We start from the raw sequence: 9,934 nt of genomic DNA, 5'->3' as shown, positions 1-9,934 counted from the left end.
TATATTTTTTCGCTTAGGAAATTAAGGGGGCCGCACCGGGCGCAACTGCTAGCAGTTACTGGCAGCAACATCGGGAGAATGACATAACGATTAAATGCGAGCGAGCGAAGCGAGCGAGCTTGAACATTTTGATATTGTACAGTTCAAAAATGGCCGCTTGTAGCTATATTTTTTCGCTTTGAAAATTACGGGGGGGGGGCGCACCGGGCGCAACTGCTGGCAATTGCCCGGCAGCAACATCAGGAGAATGGCATAGCGATTAAATGCGAGCGAGCGAAGCAAGCGAGCTTCAACATTTTGATATTGTATAGTCCAAAAACGGCCGCTTGTAGCTATATTTTTTCGCTTTGAAATTTAAGGGGGGGGGGGGTCGCACCGGGTACAAGATTTCGCACGAGGTTCAAGATAGAGGTGCTCTATTCAATGAAGTGAAGCCGAGTTGAATAGTGCACCTCATCTTTCGTCGAGTGCGAAATCTTGTTCCATTGCACGATTAAGGACCATACACTATTTTGTTTTATGCAGCTCCTCGAACGTCAACAGATGTTTTCCTCACACAGCTAGATGATTTGGACTCCCTTCTAAGAGCAATTGCCAGAGATATCCCAGACGACGAAGCCATCGTGGACCTTGGGAAAGAGTTGGGCTTCACTGTGGGAAATATCAAGAACTTCATTCGAACTAACAGTCGGTACCATGCAGTAACTAGCGATGGAACTCTCAGCATGCTTCGTATGTGGAGCCAATTGGTAAGCCCGTCGTCACTTCGATCAGACCTGAGAGGAGCTCTGATGAGAGCCAAGCTAGTCCGGATTGCTGAGACGTATCTACAATTGGGTATGTGTAAATTATTGCGCTAAGCAACTGATTTTTAACTGGATCATCCTCACTGTAGAGATAGTAAATCAAACATCTACCCTATTGTGATGAACAGTGACTAATTGAACGATATAATTATTGGTCTGATCCAAAAATCTACAACGGCGGGAGGACGGAATTTGATAGATTTTTTTGTTTGTTTGTTTACTTTTTGTTCGCAAAGAGAAATGTTAACATCATACCAGCCATTATATCCATACACATCAACGGCGTAAATCCGTACTAAGGAGTGGGGGGGGGGGGGGGGGGGGGGATGATCGGCGATAGCCGCCATCACCACGATTCCAAGCCCATAACCGGACCGGCGCAGCCCTTGGGGGGAGGGGGGGGGGGGGAGAAGCTTGCCCCCCCCCCTCCCCACACACACACACACACTTTACAGGGATCAAAATGTCCCACTCTTTTCCATGCAAAGTGGGAGGGAAGTGGCAGCAAAAATATGAAGACTTTTTGTTCTTGTTTTGATTTTGTTTGTTTGTTTGTTTGTCAGCCGACTTTCGGTGGCAAATCAGACATTAAAAGTATGAAGACTTTTTTGTTGTTGTTTCTCTTGTCTTTTGATGTTCTTTCTTCTTGACTGACAGGCGATTTAGACACCCCCCCCCCCTTTCAAAAACGTAGCGCAGCCCTGAATAATGCTCAGATAAATTCAATAAAATGCTAATATTTTATTATGGATATCCACTTTTTTTTGTATGTAATAACGTAGTAGATATTTTTCCTGTAGCTATTAATTGTGTTCTTCAATTTTCTTGATTTAAGTCAGTAAAGCAATCATCCCAGGGGCATCGTTCCGTTTTAATGATGGGGGGTAGGGGAGGGACTTGGAGTTTGAATATCTGTGCGAGGGAGCGGAGCGGCCTAGTGGGGGGAGGGTGTGGGAGGGGGGTATCCCCCTCCCACACAAGGAAAATTTGGCATTTTCAGACCTGAAATTCAGCGATCTGGTGCACACTTTTGGTGAAATTTGGGATTTTTCCTATAAAAAAGTAAGAAAAAAATATTCATAGATAAATGAATGATACATCGTGGTATTCAGCTCTTGCTCCGCCTGTGGGACATCACTGTGAAGGCCTACTAAATAGTGGGGCCTATCACCGGCGTGGCCAGGATTTGATCTTAGGGAGAGCGGTTAGATGCGAGGGAGCGATGCGAGGGAGGGGGAGGGTGTGAGAACTTTTTGCATATTGATGTTGTAAATGGTGCAATTTGATGCATTTTTTTGCGTGTTTTATCGACTTGAAACAGTCCAACATGTTTAAAGGGGAAGGCTAGTAACTAATGAGTGGGAATCAGTGGAAATGCTGGGAGATGATTGTTCCAATCCTTATGGGATTCATTCAAGAGTTCATTGTATATCTATTGTTGTGTGAAAATGATTTGCTTCAGAACGGTCTTATATTCAAGTAATGTGCAGATTAATGCTCCGTCACTGACCAGGGACGCTAACCTGGAAGCATGAAACTGCACATTACTTGAATATGAGACCATTCTGAAGCAAATCATTTTCACACAACAATAGATATACAATGAACTCTTGAATGAATCCCATAAGGATTGGAACAATCATCTCCAGCATTTCCACTGATTCCCACTGATCAGTTACTAGCCTTCCCCTTTAAGGTAGCAGTACATTTTATGTAGATTATTATTGAACAATTTTGCTTATAAAATGGTATCATTTCGAGAAACTTCTTGTATTAATTCTTACACTGAAGATCATGGACGCGATCATGAATTTTGACATTGTACAGTCCAAAAACGGCCGTTTATAGCTATATTTTTTCGCTTAGGAAATTAAGGGGGCCGCACCGGGCGCAACTGCTAGCAGTTACTGGCAGCAACATCGGGAGAATGACATAACGATTAAATGCGAGCGAGCGAAGCGAGCGAGCTTGAACATTTTGATATTGTACAGTTCAAAAATGGCCGCTTGTAGCTATATTTTTTCGCTTTGAAAATTACGGGGGGGGGGGGGGCGCACCGGGCGCAACTGCTGGCAATTACCCGGCAGCAACATCAGGAGAATGGCATAGCGATTAAATGCGAGCGAGCGAAGCAAGCGAGCTTCAACATTTTGATATTGTATAGTCCAAAAACGGCCGCTTGTAGCTATTTTTTTTCGCTTTGAAATTTAAGGGGGGGGGGGGGGTCGCACCGGGCGCAACTGCTGGCAATTACCCGGCAACAACATCAGGAGAATGGCATGACGATTAAATGCGAGCGAGCGAAGCGAGCGAGCTTGAAAATTTTGATATTGTACAGTTAAAAAATGGTCGCTTGTAGCTATATTTTTTCGCTTCGAAAATTACCGGGGGGGGGGGGGGCGCATCCGGCGCAACTGCTGGCAATTACCCGGCATCAACATCAGGAGAATAGCATAGCGATTAAATGCGAGCGAGCGAAGCAAGCGAGCTTGAAAATTTTGATTATTTTATATAGTCCAAAAACGGCCGCTTGTAGCTATATTTTTTCGCTTTGAAATTTAAGGGGGGGGGGGGTCGCACCGGGCGCAACTGCTGGCAATTACCCGGCAACAACATCAGGAGAATGGCATGACGATTAAATGCGAGCGAGCTTGAAAATTTTGATATTGTACAGTCCAAAAACGGCCGCTTGTAGCTATATTTTTCGCTTTGAAAATTAAGGGGGGGGGGGGTTCATACCGGGCGCAACTGCTGGCAATTACCCGACAGCAACATCAGGAGAATGGCGTGACGATTAAATGCTGGCGAGCGAAGCGAGCGAGCTTGAAAATTTTGATATTGTACAGTCCAAAAACGGCAGCTTGTAGCTATATTTTTTCGCTTTGAAAATTAAGGCGGGGGGGGGGGGGGGGTCGCACCGGGCGCAACTGCTGGCAATTACCCGGCAGCAACATCAGGAAAATGGCATAGCGATTAAATGCGAGCGAGCGAAGCAAGCGAGCTTGAAAATTTAGATATTTTACAGTCCAAAAACGGCCGCTTGTAGTTATATTTTTTTCGCTTAGGAAATCAAGTGGGTGGGGGCGCACCGGGAGCAACTGCTGGCAATTGCTGACAGCAACATCAGGAGAATGTCATAACGATTGAATGCGAGCGAGCGAGAAAATTTTGATATTTTACAGTCCAAAAACTGCCGTTTGTAGCTGTAATTTTTTCGCTTAGGAAATTAAGGGGGGTGGGCGCGCACCGGGCGCAACTGCTGGCAATTACTGGCAGAAACAAATATCTCGTAAACACATTTATGATGTAATCTGGGGAATTTTCAATCCCAGAAGTGTATACTATTTTTTTTAGGGGGGGGGGACCCTCCGTTAATTGAAAGTATCCTATATCTCCTCCCACCCAAGGAACATTTGCATTTCTTTAAACTGAAGTAACAGACCCGGTGCACACTTTTGATGAAACATTTTGAAATCTGTCGATCTAAAGTGCATTATGTAGAAATGACTGAACGGGGACGGTATGGGAGGGGTTAGGCCTATCCCCCTCTTACGCGAGGGAGATTTTGTATTTTCAAAATTGAAATTCAGCCATCTTTGGGTGAAATAGTTAGACAGTTTTCTATCAAAAAAGTAAGAGTATTTCCACATCTCGGGAGTTGCGAGCTGGAGCAAAATGATCTGATTGTCCCCAGTACTTTTATGGGGGAACCATCCCCCTCCATCGACGCCTCTGCATATGAGGGAGCTTTTGTAAGTGAAAGATCCGCTGCACACTCTTTGATAAATATAAGGAAATAAAACGTCAATCTCAAAAGTGTACAAAGTCTATCGAAAGGGACCCAGTAGCGGATCTTTTGCATATTCATGATTGCAATTCAGCGATCCGGTGCATAATTCTGGCGGTACTTGTCCAATTTTCCATAAAGAAAGTTCGAGATTTGTCCTCATCTCGGGAATTGCTTGGAGGACAAATGATATGTCTGCCCCCAACATTTCCGTAGGGGGCGGGGCAAATGCCCCTTTGCCCCTTTGCCCCTTTGCCCCCCCCCCCCCCCCCCCTCCGAGATAGATTCGACGCCCCTGATCATCCCTGGGTATGCCCATAGATGTATCAGAGTCATCATCGTTTTCAGGAATGATGCAGGAAATGGAGGGGGGGTTCAATTATGGCGGCAAATTTTTTGTTATTGTTGTTGTTTTTTCGTACATAATTTGCAGATGGTCCCGAGTTGCTCGCTTCATAGCATGTTTACATGTAAGCCTATGCTATTTGACGTTGTCAACGTCTGGACCATACCTTATGTCGATATTACTTTCTTAGCGAGCGAGCGAAGCGAGCGAGCGCTTGAGAAAATTATGTATACATTATCCTACAAGATAGAATACTGTTCAGCTCTGTTACCTGTCTGAAGGCGGGCGTACGAACGTCATGCAATATGACAGAAATGATACAATCATATTTCTGCTTCCTCCATTTTTTTCTCAAATTTCAGGGGGGGGGGGATGATTGTACAGGCCATCCCCCCTCCTCCATTTCAGGGGGGGGGATATATCCCCCCCATCCCCCCCCCCATCCCCCCCCCCGGGATTTACGCCCATGATACACATGTGTCAAACTTAGTCACACGAGAGCGCACGAAACTGCACTATAAACAGGGCAGTCATGTCTTTTGTTTCTATGGCAACAACAAATCCCATTTGTACGACGGGACGTAATGAAAAAAAAATAGCTGGGTTTTGAAAGTAAGGAGAATCATATCAGAGTAAATGAGCAAGACTTAAATGTCATGTGGTGTTTGTTTGCTACTGTTCCCTACATTACTTAAACAAAAAAGCTAGCATGCCGATCTAAAAGATCTCATTTTTTTTAGACGATAAAACTTTCTCGAAAGCTGTTGAATTCCGTCCCATATTCCTCGTGCGTTAGGCAGGAGCTTCACACAGGGTGGAAGATTCAAAGTCTATTGTCATGATAATGAGTTTGAGTCTTCGAGTGTACATAAAGGAGGTGGATATTCCTCGTCTCTCATCTTTTCGAAGTGTGAACAAAGGACATTTCCAACATCACGACTATGTGACAACAAAGACACCACAGTCATTCAATTCAACAGGCACATGCACACTGTGTATTATGTTCGGTAAACTGGCACCTCGTCTACAACCACACTGTCCGCTGTTCACCTAGTCTAATGCCATCTCGTCTAAACTCACTTCGTCTATATGTCCAACTCGTCTACCAACCATTTTGTCTAAATGCCAATTAGTCTAATTGCCATTTCGTCTACTAACCATTTAATCTAATCTCTAATTTGTCTAAGTCACATTTCGTCTAATACCCATTATGTCTATTGACCATTTCATCTATTAATCATTAGGTCTATGAATGAAATAGTCTACAACTTATTTTGTCTAATAGCCAATTGGTCTACATCCACCTTGTCTAATCTCAATTAGTCTAATAACCAGTTAGTCTACTCCCAACTGGTCTACAGCCAACTCGTCTACTCCCAACTCGTCTACTCCCAACTCGTCTACCCCCAACTGGTCTACACCCAACTCGTCTACTCCCAACTGGTCTACTCCCAACTCGTCTACCCCCAACTGGTCTACACCCAACTCGTCTACTCCCAACTGGTCTACTCCCAACTGGTCTACTCCCAACTGGTCTACTCCCAACTGGTGTACACCCAACTGGTCTACTCCCAACTGGTCTACTCCCAACTGGTCTACTTGTTATATAATATTATATATATATTTTTTTTTGTCTACTCCAAACTCCTTACCTAAGTCTACGTCATCCAGTTTCCTTTCCTATTGAAATAGGTTGAACACTCTTGGTGCCCCATTTGGTTGAAATTTTTGTTCTAATTAATTTATAACAATTTTATCACTTTTTATTAAAAAAAAATAATGTCACAGTGTGAAAAACTTGCTGTGTTACATTTGTGTACCAAACGCGATGAAATATTACTCGATAATTCCTCATTCGGGATCCCGCCAAGATCGCTGCATGCATGGACGGAGGTGAACGGGGTGGGCACTCGAAATGTAATTCTGTTTCGTATGACTGACAATTCGTTTGTGATGGAGGATTGTAACTGAGCTAGTTTATTATTATTTAGTTATTTTACGATCAGGATGTTGACTGTATAGTCGTGTCTCACCATTAATATGTCTTTATATTCAGCATGTGCTGAATAATTAACAACTTTAAAGAATAGACTATCATTGATTTTTGTACCAGGGCAGGGTTATGAATAGTTCGTGACAGTGCGACGGACTGGACACTAGACAAAGTGGTATATTCATTATTAGCATGACCAGATATGGGAATGATCAGTTTGGGTAAATTGTTGAGAGTATACCAGTTGGGAGTAGACCAATATTGGATATAGACGAGTTGGGAGTAGACCAGATGGGAGTAGATGAGTTGGGAGTAGACGAGTTGGGAGTAGACCAGATGGGAGTAGACCAGTTGGGAGTAGACCAATTGGGTATAGACCAGTTGGGTGTAGACCAGTTGGGAGTAGACCAGTTGGGTGTAGACCAGTTGGGTGTAGACCAGTTGGGTGTAGACCAGATGGGTATAGACCATGTTGGGTATAGACGAACTAAGGGTTGGACGATATAATAACTAGACAAAGTGAATGTAGACGAGATGACTTGTAGACGAGGTGGGAGTAGACAAAGTGGCAGTAGCGAAATGGATATTAGACAACATGACAAGTAGACATTGTGAGTATAGACGACTTGGCTATTAGATCAATTGCTCAGTAGATGAAGTGCTCCTTAGACGAGTTGGGTATTAGACAGTACGGGTAGTGGGCAAAGTGACTATTAGACAATATGTGTACTAGACAAAACAAGTTGTAGACCAAATGGGTATTAGACGAATCGGTACTAGACGATTTGCCAGGAGACCAATTGGAAAATAGACAGAGTGGCTGTAGACGAGGTCACTATAAACCTTATGTTCGCCCTAAAGGGGCCTTGCGTTTACCTATGCCATTATCACTCATCAATCGCAATCTCATCAGAATGATAAAATAGTTTCCGTGCGGAACAAGAGGAGGGGAGGGAATAAGACCTGTTGTTGTCAATGCTGTATGTATGCAGCGTGTGGGCGGGACCCTCCTTATCTTGTACGTCATTATTACCGATAGAATTCCAATTATACTTCAGTTATTCGCATAATTTAGGAATTCTATCACGTAATACTTCGTACAAGCTTCAGAGGGTTGCATAACAATTCAAAGATCATCACGGGAACTCTTTTGTATGTCATAATAGTACAGATGGCAACTATGAAAGAAAACACAGCTGGCAAAATAGCATTCTTGTGTATTTCTGAGCTGTTTTAATACTCGCACTTTGTTCAGTGAGAACCACGACCAAAAATAATAACATCAGCTGACAAGTTGAATGGCAAAGCGGCAATACAAGGCTGTTACGATAATCTTGGTAATAACATTAAGTCGCTGTATATATGTCAGAGGTTATACATGAAGGCACTGTTGTATACAATGTTAAACAAAACACATATCGTTACATTTAAGTTTATACACAAACATCATTCACGATTGTCTAGGTCCCAAGATTTAGAATAGTGGACGCAAAATTTTGTTCTGTAGAAGGCTTAAAGTAGAACTCTCTAAAGGTTCTGGAGTTTGACCAGTTTGTTCTAGCCATTATTTCATGGATCGAAACACCGTGGCAAAGGCAGCTAAACTGGCCGCACTACGACAGCTGTAGGCCGAGTTGATTGATGCATCTATTTTTGCTTTGACTAGAACATTCTTTAACCATCTTGCTATTGTGGCGTTCGACGCCTTATTGTGTGGCGTCCTCGTCGAAAGAAAAAGATTTGTCTCCTTATAAGCCTGACGAGCCACTTCCGCTCATTTGAGATATTCCTTTAGAGTAGACAAAACGCATTTTTTTTTTTCATTTGGAGTGTAAGCTGGTAATTCAACCGACTGGGAAGCGATATTCGCCTTGGGTGACGTTGTCTTTAGCAAACCCATAATTTGAAAACTTGCACATTCATCGTTTACAGTCATGTACGATGTATCAAGAAGACCTAACGTCTGAACTCTTTGAGCTGAAACAAGTGCAGTAAGAGAAATAAGCTTTTCACTCAACTGGAGTAAATTGAGATGTTCATTAACATCTAAGGAACGTAAATAGTCCAAAACCTTGGAAACTTCCCAAGTGCTCGTGTACCTCGGTTTCGGAGGTTTCTCATTAAATATTCCCTTCATCAATCGTATGATAAGTGGATGCTTTCCTACAGAATAACCATTGATAGGTGGTAGCGCAGATGATAGCGCTGATCGATAACAGTTCACTGTAGAATAGCTCTTCCCCAAACTTTGGGAAGACAAAAAATTAACAACATGAACTATAGTTGGGTTAAACGGATCAAACGATCGTCTATTACACCAATGTAGCCACTGGGACCAAGCAGACTCGTACTGTTTGTTGGTATTTTCCCTCCATGAGCGGGAGAGAAGACGTCTAGCGTCCTCCGAAAAGCCTTCTGCTTCCCACTGTTCGCCGAGATGGTCCAGGCGACTAGCCTGATGTCTGGCAACGTCGTGGGGAGGGGCTCTACACACCCCCGTGGGTAGTCTAGCTTCTGGACTCTTTTCACTCGTGAATGTGTGTATTGGTAGTTACATCGTAGAGCGCTTGGATTCCTCGATATACTGTGAGGAGTTCAAGCTCATTAATATGCAAAAGTGATTCGTCTTGCGACCACCTAGTTTGAACAAAGGAGCCGTCATTCTCACAAAAGGCTCCCCAGCCTTACTTTCATCAGTGCTCACTGCCATGGATATGTCGGGCAAAACTAAGCATGTCTGAAAACTTTCAATAGGCTGAGAAACCCACCAGGCTATCACCCGGAGCAGCTCCTTTTTCCCCAGCTGGACATGAGTGTTGAAATTTCCGTTTGATTTCTTAAGCTCCTTTGTCTTGAACCATTCTAATGTGCGAAAATGCAGCCGCCCCGTAGGGATCGCATCAAAAGTGGAAATAATCAAACCCATAAGCTTTGCCAGGTCCCTGATAGTAACTCGGTTTGACGATAACAGAATTTGACCGCAACTCTTTAATTTCACCACT

The 9,934-nt window shown here is 43.5% G+C and overlaps 1 pseudogene; it reads right to left on the bottom strand.

Annotated features, from left to right (window-relative positions):
- Nucleotides 1-8,392: 8,392 nt before the first annotated feature.
- LOC139713844 (uncharacterized) lies at nucleotides 8,393-9,642 on the bottom strand (annotated as a pseudogene).
- Nucleotides 9,643-9,934: the final 292 nt, after the last annotated feature.

Source organism: Diadema antillarum, unplaced genomic scaffold (assembly GCF_040938485.1).
Source record: "Diadema antillarum isolate AM-2024a unplaced genomic scaffold, OU_Dant_1.0 seq00002075_RagTag, whole genome shotgun sequence".
In the NCBI taxonomy this organism is placed as follows: domain Eukaryota; kingdom Metazoa; phylum Echinodermata; class Echinoidea; order Diadematoida; family Diadematidae; genus Diadema; species Diadema antillarum.
The sequence above is the reverse complement of the archived record's forward strand: the minus strand, read 5'-3'. Positions and strand labels throughout refer to the sequence as shown.